The sequence below is a fragment of the Oreochromis niloticus genome, unplaced genomic scaffold, assembly GCF_001858045.2.
Source record: "Oreochromis niloticus isolate F11D_XX unplaced genomic scaffold, O_niloticus_UMD_NMBU tig00008001_pilon, whole genome shotgun sequence".
In the NCBI taxonomy this organism is placed as follows: domain Eukaryota; kingdom Metazoa; phylum Chordata; class Actinopteri; order Cichliformes; family Cichlidae; genus Oreochromis; species Oreochromis niloticus.
Window position 1 is genome coordinate 1 of NW_020328899.1, and position 16797 is coordinate 16797.

The following is a 16797-nucleotide window of genomic DNA, read 5'->3' on the forward strand; positions in this document are numbered from 1 at the left end:
TGAATTTAAATTGAATGCTTAACATCATATTTGGAGAGGTGCTGGTGTTACACAAAAAATGTGACTCAGGAGTCATTCATTGTCTCTGAACACTGAACATGAAACAAGCACTGTGGCTATAGCTTTTGTTCCCTGAAGGAGAGGAACATGGACCTGACAATTGAATACCTCAGGAATAATCAGGTTCCTGCATGTTCTGGGTAAAGACACCAGTATTCATGACTTTAACGTATATTACCTGTAATATAAGACTTTTAACCCTTTGCTGGAAACTTTAGTAAATCAGTTTGTGGGCCTGATTTAAATATCACCCTCACTCATTTTGTCCCTTGAGAAAGGAACTTCCAGAAATACGCAGATGTAGTTCAGCAGTGGTGGCTAAAACCAACAGGAGCAGTTAGGCTAACTTCAGGTTGCCACACCACAGAGCTAACTAGCAATAGCTAGCAATCCCAACTTGGCAAAAGTGTTCCTAGCCAGGTAAAGAGCATAAAAAGTGAGGAATGACTGTGATGATGAGTTTATATGTGGCATATCATCACAGGTCAGTTGCCTTACAGGCGTGAATAGAAGTGCTTCAGGACACGTAGGCCGTGATATCCCAATACTGTGTGTACGAATCTGAAAGGGAACTCATTTCACCTTTACACTGGCAGCTGATGCAAAATGTGTGCACTGTGAGAGCTACAGTAATGTAAAGGACAGATGGAAGCTGTGAATAAACAAAGTAAATGAATAAAAAAATAGCTCAGAATGCAGTATGCAAGCAGCCTTTAATAACTCACATCATTCTGAATTGATCTAAGTGTTTGGGTAGCAACATAGCAGCCACAAGTAAAAACACATGCTTAATATACTTAAGTATTTTCCTGCTTGGAGGTGATTTAAAAAACAAACCTGAAGAGAAAGGCAGTGTTGAGTTAATGAGCTTATAGTTAAACTGTTGGTTCGCATGTTAAAGCCAGCAAAACTGGTTCAGTCTGTCACTTTGGATCATAGGAAGGTGTTTTCCATACAATAGATATTACATACAAAGCAAAACACAGCTCAGAGCTAATCCTGTTCCTGTGTTTCTTTCCCTTTCCTGCACAGTGTGTTCCGACACTTAATCGGTGGGTCCGGACACCTTCTGGTTTACTCTCAATGAGCTGCACTGCCCGTCCTCTTACATCCCACACCACCCGACCTCCTGCTGAACGGCACGGGCAGGCCGAGAGACGAGTTCTCGGACAACGTGTTCAAACTGCTCAAGGAGGAGTTTGGCTCCGTTACTGAGACAGTTAACCAGCCAGTCAGCTAATGAGCTGCTGCTTGATGAAATTGACTCACCTCACAAACGGACGGCTTATTGAACCACGACTCCAACAGGTCAATTAGCTGAAAGAAAGTCTGTCAGCTGTGCCAAATAGTTGATCACCTAGCTCTGTGGAATCAAGAGCTACTCTGTCATTTACAAATATTACTTAGTCATCACCTTGATTATCTAACCTAGCTTCTGCTAGCCCACAATTAGTACTTACTGTACATTAACATTAGGTGAAAATGGAGCGCTACTGAGTTATGTTTGATTAAAAAGAAAAAACAAAAAGTACCGTATCTGATATTTTTGGCTCTTGCCTTATTTTCCCAGGAGGGAATCACAGCAGATGAATCCAAACACATTTTTACATCATATGACCTTCTTGATGTAATCCTCTCATTTATCCAGGCTTGGGACCAGCAGTAAGAGTATACTAGCTTTGGAAGCCCTGAGGGTGGCTGTCTCCTCCACCAAGGAGCCGCTAAAAAAACATGAAAATTGTATAAATATGGTTACAGCTGTTGATTGGGTTTTTTCTGAAGTTCAATTCAATTCAGTTTTATTTATATAGCGCCAAATCACAACAACAGTCGCCTCAAGGCGCTTTATATTGTACAGTAGATGGTACAATAATAGATTCAGAGAAAAACCCAACAATCATATGACCCCCTATGAGCAAGCACTTTGGCGACAGTGGGGAAGGAAAAACTCCCTTTTAACAGGGCCTGATTATTTAAGACCTTGTATGTGAGGAGCAGGATTTTGAATTCAATTCTGGATTTAACAGGAAGCCAATGAAGGGAAGCCAAAACAGGAGAAATCTGCTCTCTCTTTCTAGTCCCCGTCAGTACTCTTGCTGCAGCATTTTGGATTAACTGAAGGCTTTTCAGCGAGTTTTTAGGACTTCCTGATAATAAAGAATTACAGTAGTCCAGCCTGGAAGTAATAAATGCATGAACTAGTTTTTTAGCATCACTCCGAGACAGGATATTTCTAATTTTAGAGATGTTGCGCAAGTGGAAGAAAGCAGTCTTACATATTTGTTTAATATGTGCATTGAAGGACATGTCCTGGTCAAAAATGACTCCAAGGTTCCTCACAGCGTTACTGGAGGCCAAGGTAATGCCATCCAGAGTAAGAATCTGGTTAGATACCATATTTCTAAGATTTTCAGGGCCGAGTACAATAACCTCAGTTTGATCTGAATTAAGAAGCAGAAAGTTAGCGGCCATCCAGGTCTTTATGTCTTTAAGACATTCCTGCAGTTTAACTAATTGGTGTGTGTTACCTGGCTTCATGGACAGATAGAGCTGGGTGTCATCTGCATAGCAGTGAAAATGTATGCTATGTCTTCTAATGATGCTGCCTAAGGGAAGCATGTATAATGTAAACAGCATTTGTCCTAGCACCGAACCCTGTGGAACGCCATAATTGACCTTAGTGTGTGGAGAGGACTCTCCATTTACATGAACAAACTGGAGTCTATTAGATAGACATGATACAAACCACTGCAGCGCAGTACCTGTAATACCTACAGCGTGCTCTAATCGCGCTAATAGATTATTATGGTCAACAGTATCGAACGCTGCACTGAGGTCTAGCAGGACAAGCACAGAGATGAGTCCACTGTCAGAGGCCATAAGAAGATCATTTGTGACCTTCACTAAAGCTGTTTCTGTGCTGTGATGAGCTCTGAAACCTGACTGAAACTCTTCAAATAAGCCATTCCTCTGCAGATGATCTGTTAGCTGTTTGACAACCACTCTTTCAAGGATGTTTGATATGAAAGGAAGGTTGGAGATTGGCCTATAATTAGCTAAGACAGCTGGGTCTAGGGATGGCTTTTTGAGTAAAGGCTTAACTACAGCCACCTTGAAGGCCTGTGGTACATAGCCGATTATTAGAGATAGGTTGATCATATTTAAGATTGAAGCATTAATTAATGGCAGGACTTCTTTGAGCAGTTTTGTAGGAATGGGGTCTAAAAGACACGTTGATGGTTTGGAGGAAGTAATTATTGAAGTTAACTCAGAAAGATCAATTGGAGAAAAAGAGTCTAAATGAATATCAATGGTACTGAGAGTAGCTGTAGATAATATTACATCTGTGGGATGATTATTGTAATTTTTTTCTAATGATTACAATTTTATTTGTGAAGAAGTTCATGAAGTCATTACTAGTTAACGTTAAAGGGATGGTTGGCTCAGTAGAGCTGACTTTTTGTCAGCCTGGCTACAGTGCTGAAGAGAAACCTGGGGTTGTTCTTATTTTCTTCAATCAGTGATGAATAGTAAGATGTTCTGGCTTTGCGGAGGGCTTTCTTATAAAGCAACAAACTATTTCTCCAGGCTAAATGATCATCTTCGAAATTTGTGACACGCCATTTCCTCTCCAGCTTACGAGTTATCTGCTTTAGGCTATGTGTTTGAGAATTATACCACGGAGTCAGGTACTTCTGATTTGAGACCTTAGTTTTCACCGGAGCTACAGTATCCAGAGTCGTACGTAGTGAGGAGGTAAAATTATTAACAAGATGATCGACCTCTGTTGGAGTAGCGTTCAGATAGCTGCTCTGTCTATGTTGGTACAGGGCATTGAAGATGATAACAATGGGTGGATTATATTCTTAAACTTAGTTACAGCACTTTCAGAAAGACATCTACTTTGATAAAGTCTACTCCCACTGCTGTGTAATCAATTATTGTAAATGTAAATGTTATCAGGAAATGATCAGACAGGAGGTGGTTTTCAGGAAACACTGTTAAATCTTCAGTTTCTATGCCATATGTTAAAACAAGATCTAGGGTGTGATTAAAGTGGTGGGTGGGTTCTTTTACATTTTGAGAGAAGCCAATTGAGTCTAATAACAGATTAAATGCCATGTTGAGGCTGTCATTCTTAGCATCTACATGGATGTTAAAATCACCCACAATAATTATTTTATCTGAGCTGAGCACTAAATCAGATAAAAAGTCTGAGAAATCAGACAGAAACTCTGTGTAAGGCCCAGGTGGACGATAGATGATAAGAAGTAAGACTGGTTTCTGAGTTTTACAGCTGGGGTGGACGAGGCTAAGCATCAGGCTTTCAAATGAATTAAAAGTCTGTCTTGGTCTTTCGTTGATAAATAGGCTGGTGTGAAAAATTGCTGCCACACCGCCCCCTCGGCCTGTGCTTCGAGGTTTCTGGTAGTTAGAATGACTCGGGGGTGTTGATTCATTTAAACTAACATAATCATCCTGCTGCAACCAGGTTTCTGTAAGGCAGAGTAAATCGATTTGTTGATCAATTATTAAGTCATGTACTAACAGAGACTTGGAGGAGAGAGACCTAATATTTAATAATCCACATTTCACTGTTTTACTCTTTGGTTCAGATGTGGATACTGTATTGTTCTTTCTTTGTGATTTTTTATGTTTAAGTTGTTTATTGCTGGTTTTTAGTTTGTTTTTGTCTGTTTGGGAGCTGACACAGTCTCTATGGAGATGGGTTTTTGGGGGTAGCAAGAGGAGAGAAGCTGCAGAGAGGCGTGTAAGACTGCAACTCTGCTTCCTGGTCCCAACTCTGGATAGTCATATTTTGGGGGGTTTAATAAATTGGTCCATATTTCTAGAAATGAGAGCTGCTCCATCCAAAGTGGGATGGATGCCGTCTCTCCTAACAAGACCAGGTTTCCTCCAGAAGGTTTGCCAATTATCTATGAAGCCCACATCGTTTTTCGGATTCTAAACTGACCGTAGGTGTGAATGTGAGTGTGGATGATTGTCTTTCTATGTTAACCCTGGGCAGTTTAACTTGTACCCCTCACTTCATGGTAGCGCAATAAGTGGGAGAACACCTATTCCGACACCCATATCTTAGATTAAGCTAATAGTATTAGTGCGCTGTTATCAAACGTTACCTGGATTATAGGTATATTCAAAACTTTACATGGAAGAGATAAGAGTGCGTGCGTATATGCTCACTTCTGACGATGATAATATGATAAGGTGTTATCTCATCTGTACTTGAAAGTACTTCAAACACCACATGCACATGCAATGTTATCTGTGTGTCTAACGATCTATAAGTGAGAAAGACAGTGTTATAAATATTTTGAGTCATTTCTATGCCTTGAAAGTACTTACTCAGTACTTACTCAGCGCACACACAGATATTATATTCAAAATCATAACGGTCATGCTTCGATTTCTTACCGCTACTTTTCGTACAGCATCCAGGAAATGACGTAGACTGTTTCTACTGCTTCATTTGCATTTACAATTCACTCTGTGGGCACATCTCCGCTAAAATCTCATATAAACCATTTCTACAACCACCAACACAACGAAAACAAGCCATGATTAAAAGAGCAGTTACGTAAATGCACACAAGTCCACTAACAACAAAACTGAACCACAAATTCATCAGACCTCATGTACCGGATAAAGAAAGGCTGGTTTCTTTCCAGAGCTATCACCGATTCCAAACACCAAGCTTCACCACGCTCTGACTAAAATTCACTGAAAGAGCCGCAAAAGAAGACCACAAAAACCACCACAGTTATCTAGAGAATCTAAAGAACAGCAAAATTCCAAGCATGTAAAACACAGGAGCTGTGTCAAATGTTTCACTTGATTTATACGTTATTTATACCTCGAGCACCCTTTTTCTTTCTTAATCATTTTTTTTTGTTTTTTTTTCTCCTATGTATTCCTTTTTTGTTTACCGGACTTGTATTTGTATACATGAGTTGTAAAAGATACTGCAAGCTGTGACATTTTTCCTGCCCTTTCTATAACTGCATTATTATGTATATTTGTTGTTTAGTTGTTCAACTTAAAAAGTAAAAAAAGAAAAAATATTGGTCAAAAAGTATTTTTAGGCCTGTTAATAAATTAAATAATTTCTGCTGTTTAATACCTAAAAAATTCAACTGACATGGTGTTCAATGTGTGCAAAATTGGGCTTTTTGTTCAACGTCTGGATATTTATGTGTTGGCAGTGCTGTCATTTTTCACGGTTTCACTTTAGAAACATAAAACTTTGCACAGATGATGTTTATACTGAATTTCGGGAATTAAATGTCTGCAGCTCAGACACAAGCATTTCACTACATGTTGTACCCTGTATGATTGTGTATGTGACAAATAAGGTTGTTTGTTTCTTTGTTTGTTGTGAAATGTGAACTGAAGCATGCTTTTAAAAGGGTTATATGTTAAAAAATAAATAAAAAAATTAGGCGGGAATAAAATCTACTCACTTTTTCTGTGTTCAGTCTCAGTAACTTTGACACAGTAATATCTGCTGCAATATTTACACCTCTGATGACATTTCACAAGTGTTAGCTTTTTTTGATACCACGATTGTATACACAGAGTTTTTGATTGCACTCAATTAATTTTGGGCATTTCATTTTCGAGCAGGAAGCTCAGAAACCCTTTGGGGCTCAGGTTAAAGAACTGGACCACTACAGGTTTTAGAAAACCCATCCAGAATAATTTTGTCCATCTGGGCCCATATAGGGACATCAAAGGTCAAAACTTCTGTTGCCCTGTGGAGGTTAAGCGTGGGTTTTGCCCTGCTCACACACTCCCGCCCACAACTACCCACTGTGAGCCCATGCAAGTAATAACGTTTTGGCACATTACTTATGATAAGAAACCACCATGAGGGGAAATACAGTTGTGGAGAAGATGAAACCAAAGCACCTGTTTGATTACACTGTCAGAAATACGAGGCTGGGAGGAGGCGACTGATGCAAAGCCCAGGGAAAAGGAAAGTTAACGATTTTTTCATTCCAAAAATCATTTATACAGTTCAGTGGTCTACAGACAGACTGAAGAGAGAAACAAAGCTATATCGATCTGATACCAATACCAGTGCTGGTTTGTCATATTATAAATATTTGGATCAAGCCGCCACCTACAGACTCATCGACAATAGATTGTTTGCCTTGAAATGGAACCTTTAATCTCCATATTTTGACTTTTTCACAAAGTATCGAGTTTAATGTTGAAATAGAATAGAATAAACCTTTTTATCCCACAAATGAGAATGTGGGTGTTACACAGCAAGAGGAATATAAATATAGAAGGAAGACGCAGAGTGGTTCTATATACATACACAGATATACAGATAAAGTTACAGAGATATTTACACAAGGGGTGAATGATCCTGGTGAAATATACAGTGTAGAAACAAGCTGTAAAGTGAGCAGCAGCATTAAAAACATTTGATATGTCAATTAAACAGGTGATGAGTGAGACAACCATGTTAAACTGGATTATAGAGTCTGACAGCTGCTGGTAAGAATGACCTGCGGTCGCGCTCCTTCCTACACTGTGGGTGTAAAAGTCCACTGCTGAAGGAGCTGCTCAATGCTCGTACAGTCTCATGCAGGGGGTGGGAGGGGACAGGTCATTATGAGGTCAAGCTCTCCTATGTCCAGTGGAATATCTGCAGCTGAGCAGTGGGTTTCGGGCAGAATGTTTCCAGGCATGTAGTCTTGGAACATCTCCAGATGGATCGTGGATAAGGCCAGGGCCATAGGCACCGTTCATGCAATCCATGTAGAACTGCAAGGGACTTCCTGTTGACAGACAGAAAAAGAGCGGTTAGTGACTTCCTTCCAAACTATTTTCTCCATGCACTTCATTCCCACGCATTTCTCCTGACCATATGCAGATACCTGGGATGTGGGTGCCATCGTATTGATATCCATCTCATGCAGACCGGCCTCTGTGGGAGCGTACTTGTCAGCAACTGTGCATCGTTGTTGTCTGTGATGTCAAGCTTAGCAACTTTGCCTGATGCCATTCGGACCTCACCTAAAGCAGAGGACAAAAACAATGACACACACACATCATTATGATCAAACTATCTGTTTATTAAGTAGACTTGTTACCTGTGACCTCTCCTTCTGGATGGTGAATGGAATCACCAGGTCAAATGGTCTCAGACTTGCACATCCAGCCAGATCATTCCCATTGGTCGGTCTGTTGCCTGAGAGACACGCAAGTGCACACGTCAGATCACAGGTTGTTAAGAGATTGTGGCAACAGTTCTGGTTACAGCGACAACATGTCACAGACTAAATGAACACAGGAAATTAATACAGGACCGGTAACATCAGAAGGCTGTGGCTTCTTAACATTATGCAGCTCTGCTGAACTGTCCATGTGTTTCAGGCATCCCGTTTTTGACATGGAGAGAGAGAAATGAGAGAACGCACCCTCTCAGTGATGAAACACCTGCAATGAGAGACAGCAGACAATGATGCAGTCTGATGAAAGGAGACCATGTGTGCTATAGATGACAAAGGGACAACAGGGAGAAGCTGAACAAAACTGAAGCTGAGAAGGCCGAGAGACCGGAGGCTGAGGTTTTAGATACCCAGGGCTGTTGGGCATTTGGCTCTGTTGCATGAGCTGGTCTGACGGAGCTCCTTCCAGTACTTGGAGGGTGTAGGCAGGGATGATGGAGGGAATTGAGAGAGGGAAAAGATAAGGCATTGGAGCGGATTAAAAGGCGTCAAAGTGATATAGCGAAACGGCTGCAGCCATCAGGACCAATCACAAAGCCTCTGTAGGGGAATGGATCTGTGCTCCAGGGCACTCGTAATCCTGTAACCTCAGCAGTTACTGTACTGAGGAGCAACGTAAACATCTTCATTATCAAGTTCGACTTGTAATGCGCGCCATTTCTACATCAACTGCCTATTCATCTGAAAATGTGTTCTTATACAGACCCCACTCCTTTATACCGTCTTACTGACACTCCACTGAGAAATGAGAACTTTCCTTAAATGCACTTTAAAAGTACTTCATCAGTACTAAATGGCTGAAAAATAAAACAATTAAAAATGAAGCCAGTACAGCTGTGACAAACAATGTGATTCCTCCAAGAGTCATTCTCATATAAGCTCCCATGTCCACCTTTACAGCAGGAAAAAAAGCTGTTTTGGACAGCATGGGCAGTTTCCTGCTTTCACAGCAACACAACATATGGACTTTATTGGCTTTAAAAAGATATTCAATCAGGGCTTTGGCATCTGGGACTGCTTATGCATTTACTTCAGTCGGTGGCATCTGTCACTCTTATTAGCACTCACTTAATTGCTTATGTAGAATTTGAGAAAAGCTTATCTTGGGTCTTGCCCACGTCCTATCTACTCGAGTTATCTCGCCCATAGGTGCTTCATGTAGTTGACTTGACGCAGCTTAAGACTCATCATAAGACACTACTGCTTCTCAAACTCGAGGGTCATTCTTGACAACTGTACTCTGCCTGTTTGCGATTGTTTTGACTGAGACTGAAAACTCAGTTTTATTCATGAAAGTTGCCAAAACAGCATGTAGGCACGTAGGATTAAATGCAGCTCACTCACTGCGACTTGGAATGGACTGCTAGGGATGTGCTCCCCTCCAAAGCGAACGCAGATCACATACTCACCAGGCTGTGGCGCTTGAGAAGTGGATGTAGCTGTGGGTAATGAGAAAAGATGAAAAGAACAATTGATAACTTTTTCGTTACGTCTGATCTGTGTGAAGTTCATAGCCAGTGCTCTGACACAGAGCCATCAACCTCTGAACGCTTAAAAAGCACCAGTGTATCCAGAAAACACATTACATGTCGTGATAAATGCCCTGCCCAAGTGCCCCCTCTCCCACTGCCTTTCAGCGGCAGGCAGCAGCAAACAGATTGTCAGAGGAGGCCCAGATGATGATCAAGTTTAACATTGTCTACAATATTGCCAAAGAGTGCCAAAGCACTTTAAGCACAAGCACTATTTCAGTAACTTATCTTTCCTGTAGAACTGTGCTCCAAATAAAGAACTTTGTGTCGACAAGCTTGTTAGTTAATCATTTACAAATCAATATTGTCTGTATGACAGCAATTAAAATAAGTGAAACATGTAAAACAGTGGGGTTAAGCGATGCGATGAAAATTTGGGTGCACCTAACTTTTGTGCTGGTGCACCTAAGAAAAAAAGTTAATCCATACAATCTTAGTAATATTATCACTAGTTTTCAATGTTAAAATTCAAATATTCAAGCAAGTCAATATTCAAGAAAATGCACGTAAAATAAATTAATATTAGTTGTAGTGGCTTTAAACTTTGGGTACCGCCTCTCTACTCATTGGCTCCTTTGCCTCCAACAGCACGGTATCCACCAAATTTGGTTCATACCTGAGATATTACAGATTATAAAGTCACATCTACCTTTTTATGCAATTCCCTTCTCACATATACATTGAAACAGAGAAGGTAGGACTGACTAACAACCACAAGAGCTTTCTGAGACTGATTATATACTGATTTGAGTATAAACACTAGCAAAATGCAAGTTTTGCTGCAGCAGATGTCATTGACTGCTTCAGGGCTTGCTCCCAGCAGCTGGACGGTGTCCTGGAGTAAAGAACTACATATCTAGCTGTTGTGACAGTATCTCCAGTGACAGGTCAGTTCATGTCTACATACTCACTGGCTAAGTTATGGTAGTGAAGGCTCACTGACTCTGTCTTCCACTACTCTCAGACACTGTGTCATATTTTCAGAGGAGCCCAACAAACCACAGATCACTGAGCTGTCCTAACAAATCTCCAGCAATGATGCAACACGTAGGAAGACTGAGTTATAAAGACATGGCAATATTTCAACAAGGTCTTGAATTATGAGCCCCGTCATATCTTAAACCACATCACCCCGGTACAGCTCTTCACTCTCAGACTAGCTCTTTCTAAAAGTAGAATGGGAGGCAGAGCCTTCAGCTTTCAGGGCTCTGCTCTGAACCAGCTCCCAGTCTGGATTCAGGAGACAGACACCCTCTGTACTTTCAACATTACACTTACAACTTTCCTATTTGATAAAGCATATAGTCAGCCTTGGATCAGGTGACCCTGAACCCTCCTTAGTTACACTGCAGTAAACCTCTTGTGTGGTTACTTATAGTTACCATTTATGTCTTTATAGTGAGGGTTAATAGTTACTTCCCAACCATTTATTCGTCTTCTATCACTTATTCATCTTCGAGAATGGAGATGTGCATGGCCCGGGAGTCCTCTGCAAATCTCAACTCTTTGTTACAAACAGTTTTATAAAAGCAACCCCCATTGTAAACCCCATATGGTGTGTCATTAACCTAAGACACTGCGTGTGTGTGTGTGCCTTCCTGCTGGTCATAAAGGGTCATCTCCTCTACACTCTGAATCTATATAACCACCACTACAGTCTACAGCTGATATTCCACTGGCCCTTAGACAGACCTATTACCTCGGTCTTCAGTGTCATCGTCCTCTATTCCAATGCCCTCTGCCAGTTCTTTCTGTTTGCGGTAATTCAGCAGGAATTGGCGAATGCTGAGGTCTTCCTGGTCACGGAGCTTGATTGGAGCTGGCAGACGTACTGGTCCTGCTACAAGTGGAAGGAAACCACCTCGCTAAGGAAAACAAGACAACAATATAGAATAGGTTTGGTTACAATAAAATAAGTCAGTTGATTAAATCAGTGTGACACAGACGCTGATGTTTTTGAAAAGAGCCCATCAGTAACATTTAATTCATACATTTTTACTGTGCGGGCTTGTAAAACTTCTGTATGAATATTATTATGAATATTAATTCTACAACAGAAAACCACTCAGCATTAAACCATCACGATGTATTAAATGTTTCCAAGATACTGATAATTGATACGAGCAAATTATACATCCTGAAGTGTACTCCTTGATAGAAACTTTGAAAGGCACTGCAGAAAACATAAAGTTAAGCAACATAAAATGTGGCAGAGCATGCATGAGTCACATTTTCTTCCTTGTCCTCTTTGACTCCCAGTATACGTGAGACTCAAGCTGACATCACTGTTGAAATCTTACCCAGTGCCTTCATGAGTGCGTGCAGCGCGGAGCAGAAAAGACAGCTGTGCGCTCGTAGCTGAGATCCAGATCCTGAACCATGTCCCGACCAGCAGGCTGCAGTCAGAGTGAGTCAACAGAACTGTCAACACCGGTGGAGCCTGGCCAACAAGACAGGATTATAATGAAATACAGTACAGCTCAGGGCAGCACAGGCTTAAGCAGATCAAGGAGGAAATCGGGTAACCCTCCAGCAGTTATTTCTGTGTCCATTTTGGGTTAAAAACAAAACACCTCATAACTACCTGTGGATGCTGGCTGAGCCTCTGAAGGTGAGTGATATGTCATTAAGCAGGTAGTCAGAGTTCTCATTGATCAGTTCCTTGAGGGAAGCGTATCCACAGACCTTATTGATGTTCCATATGGAGCTCAGCGCCGCCTGGCTGACCAGCAGCGTCTCCTCACCAGCTTTCTCCAGCACAGGATACAGCCAGGTCGTCAACAAGGGACGGAAATCGCGGCCCAGCGCCTGAGCACAGCAGGCGAAGGCCTCCAGTTGGATGCACAGCTGACAGATGTTGCTGTTGAGCTGGTGGATCGTGGATGCAGATCATTTTAGATGTTTCAGTAGCAGCCTGATGAAATTAGCTGTGTCGTTAACCCACTTCAGCCATCCAAACAGATGACCATCTAAGGTGAATTATGCAGATCACTAGCACAGTACACAGATTACCACTTCTTATTCCAGCCAGACTTGTTGTTACTTCATTCTAATCATGCAGTAACAACAAAGATTTATTCCTACTGGCTTTTTAAAATGTGCTTCTTCTATTCTAGAAAACAAAAACATGTTATCACAGGTTTGGTTTTTTCAATGACATTTGTGTTGGCTGTGTCAGTTGCAGGCAACATTATCATAATGGTTAGATATTAGGAAATAGCTTAAAATCAGTGCTATTTAACTTGTTACACTGCCTTAATGTTGCCTGCATGGGATCTCCTCATCAGCAATGACTGTACCCTGGAATGATGATATGTGAGGAGCTTGAACTTGATTCGCTAACAGAAACTAATTTAGCTAGCTTAGCACACATGTCTTGTGCAAGATAATGCACCTAAATGCTTAAGTCATTGGCTGTTCTGCAAATTCCACCAACTGCAACTTGTGAGCTGACTGTTTCGGATTTTTCTGTTTTAGACAACAAAAGAAAAGAAAAAGATCTACAGATTCAGGCTTTCTTACCTGTGGTAGTCGGTAGAATGAGTCACTGACAATGGTCTAAGTTGAAAACAAACTTTCTCAAACAAAAAAAAAAACAAAACAAAAAAAGAAGAAGTGAGTCGGCGTGTCATCTTTACCGAGCACCATACATGCTTTGCACAAAAAAACAAGTATTGCCGAACAAAAGATAAATGTCCTTTTTTTTCATATTTTCTGCGGCTGGTTGTTTGGCGTAAGACGTACGTATGTGGCGCTTGCATCTGAGCGCCGAGTTCGAACCCTCACGGGACTCGCTGTCCGACCTTGCTTGGGGGGCGGGGAGAGCCAAGTCGCTTCTCCTGTTTTCCTGCTCTTGCCAACTCCTCCGCCTCTCTCTTATACCTTTTATTACCGGAAATACCCATCTTGTCAGCTCTCATTCCTCAACTATTGCTGCTTATTACTCCCCTTCCACAACTTGCACTTTCTCTCTTCAGCTACAACTCTGCCTTCATTTTTCACTGTCTCCGACACTTTTACATCAATTATTAGACTAATAAGCCAGTGACAGAGGGACCGAGGCTTTTTTTCGGTTACATGTGTTGTGTCCGTAATACCGTCCTTAGTAGGTCCTGAAATCTAGCAGTAAGATGACAACTGGGTCTTCGGGAACTTGTTTTGTAAAGTTGGTTTAGCTAATCCGTAGAGCCAGAATGACCGTGATAAGAAATGATGAGAAAGCATGGGTTGCTGTTGTGCTCTCGGTCACTATGTAGCTAAGAGATGTATAAAGCAAGGTAGCAGAGATGAAAAAGGAGTGTTGTTGATAAATAGTGGAGAAAAGGTGGGCAGGGAAAAAAGCAGGTGTGGTTGTGAATGTGGTGGTATTGAGTGTAAAAATGTGTGGTCTCCTGCGAAAGGCTGGGTGCCCGATGTGCACCTTGCGCTCTTTAATAGAAGGATATTCCAGTTCTGCTCGCCGTCATGTGCGACATGTGGTGGGCTAGCAGGTTCATAACATAGAGCTCAGGTTCGAGCCCTCGGTCAACTGCCTTCTATGTTCATCTGCTCAGGGAGGTCCAGCAGGGATCTTGGAGTGAAAATCCGAGGGATGACCTTGTTCAGCCTGGACTTCCCTGATTTGATTTTGATTTTTCTCTGTTTTTTTTTTACCTGCCAGCAACAAACAGCCCAGCCTGATTTATGGGACCTCCTTCTTGTCATGGCTACCAAGGACCACTCTTCTTCTGCCAACAAGTCATTGCCTGACAAATAATTATTTCCTATGTTTCCCTATGGGGTTTTTAATCTCCAATATCTTTACATATCTTGCTAGATAGACTTCCCTCAACAGGGTTTACAAACGCCTTATCCTCTTTGTCCACTTCAAATAACTTTAAACAACTATTCTTAGATTTCTTGCAACATCTGCTGTCCTCTTGCACAGATTACGCTTTTTAAAAACTAACAAACACTTTTTTTTAACGTCAACCCATTTTTGGAACTAGATAAATAAAGCATATATAAAAGTCACTACCAAAAACTCATTGCAGCTTCTACCTTGTTATAGGAATGTTGTTTGTGGCTCAAGATGACTTGATTTCATCCATGAAGGATACATTTGATATATGTTTTCACATATTATAGACCAACAAGTTATTATAGCAGTTTAAATACGAGCGATCGGTTTTTGGAAGACGATCATTTTTTAGCACAACACCGCTAAGCACCAACTCATCCATCCTTTCTCCTTTTCTTTTTTCATGCCGCCACCATGGGAAGCGCCCACAAATGTGTCATTTCACACTGGCAGCAGGCTCGCAGAGCTAGCTGTGGTGCTTGTTCTTCTTCTCTGACTTTGCTGTTTCACCGTGTTTAGATAACGTGCCATCCGCAAACACTCGCACTCATTTTCGTGCTTTAGCTTTGTACTCACGCGCACACACACGTGCACACATGCACACACACACACACACACACACACACACACACACGTGTGTGTTAGTTTAGTCTGTTTCAACCTCTCTTTGTGTGGAAACACATATCTAGAACTATTCTTTAAGGATGTCTGCATTTCACACAACTGTCTAATAGGATAAAATAATTGACATTGTATACCCAAAGGTCAAGTCTGGATAAACGTGTATATGATTTCCAACTTGAATGCAAAGCCAAGGCATATAATTGTGTGGTGTGTCAACTCTAATGTGTTTCCTCTCTGTGCAGGGGATGACTGAAGCTATCACCTTGCTAATCCTTGCTGTCCAAACTGGCCTCATTGAGCTGCAGGTCATCCACAGAGCCTTCCTCCTCTCTATCGTCCTCTTTATTGTTGCTGCTTCCATCCTGCAGTCCATGCTGGAGATAGCTGATCCTATAGTCCTAGCCCTGGGAGCATCTAGAGGCAACTAAGATAATATACCAAAGACTTTTTCATGTGTTTATTTTTAAGAAAACTCTGTGTCCCACTGTTTGTTTTATTTTTACTGATCATAAACAACTATTAATAACTATGGGCAGTTAGTTAATTATCACAGAATTCATTATCTATGGTCATCAGTACAACTCATGCTAACATCATAAATTAAGTAATACTACGGTGTACTGTCCTTCTTTCTTCATTCCTAAACAGGCAGTTTGTCTTTTTGACATCAATCTGACTGAAAGTGTGTTTGCAAAGCCTGCTATCAACCTGCCTGCTTTCTCATATGCTGGTTTTGCTGCCGTCCCGTAGGAGTTTGTGGAAGCACTTCCGTGCAGTTTCTCTCTGTCTCTTCCTGCTGATCTTTCCAGCGTACATGGCTTATATGATCTGCCAGTTCTTCCACATGGACTTCTGGCTTCTCATCATCATCTCCTCCTCAATCCTCACCTCTCTCCAGGTAACACACAACCGCATCGCAGTGTGCAAAAACGTTAAATTAAATAGTTTAAACTTGCTCTACCCAAACAGTTCAGCCCAATAATAATTAAACATGTATATTTGCTTGTTTTTAATTCCATAATAACTCTGAAACACTCTACCGCCAGGTGCTTGGCACTCTGTTGATCTGTTGTTCTCTTCATGGTGGAGGAGTTTCGTAAAGCTCCAGTGTAGAACATGGATGAAGTCATATATTGTGTAAATGGGAGCTACAGATTGCTGGAGTTTCTGCTATGTGTCTCACACACACACCACACACACACACAACTCTTTGCTAAGTTCTGACTGTAAACAGACACTGTCATGTAATGCATCAGCACTGTCTCTGCCTCACTGTCAGTGATTTGTTACCTCACCAGGTTGCGGTGTGCGTGTGTGCTATGGTGTATCAGAGACTGTATTTGGCGAGTGGAGTGTGATGGGAAGCACCATCATCTTGGTCCACTCGTACTATAACGTCTGGCTCAGAGCCAGCTGGGCTGGCAGAGCTTCCTGCTCAGGAGAGATGCTGTACACAAGATAAAGCCTCCCTACAGCT

The 16797-nt window shown here is 41.4% G+C and overlaps 1 long non-coding RNA gene across 1 annotated transcript; it reads left to right on the forward strand.

The window, feature by feature from the left end:
• Positions 1-15563: 15563 nt before the first annotated feature.
• On the forward strand, positions 15564-16495 carry LOC109198924 (uncharacterized). Its single transcript, XR_002059467.2, has 3 exons — positions 15564-15625; positions 16071-16218; positions 16367-16495. It is a non-coding gene; the product is annotated as an uncharacterized LOC109198924 (long non-coding RNA).
• Positions 16496-16797: the final 302 nt, after the last annotated feature.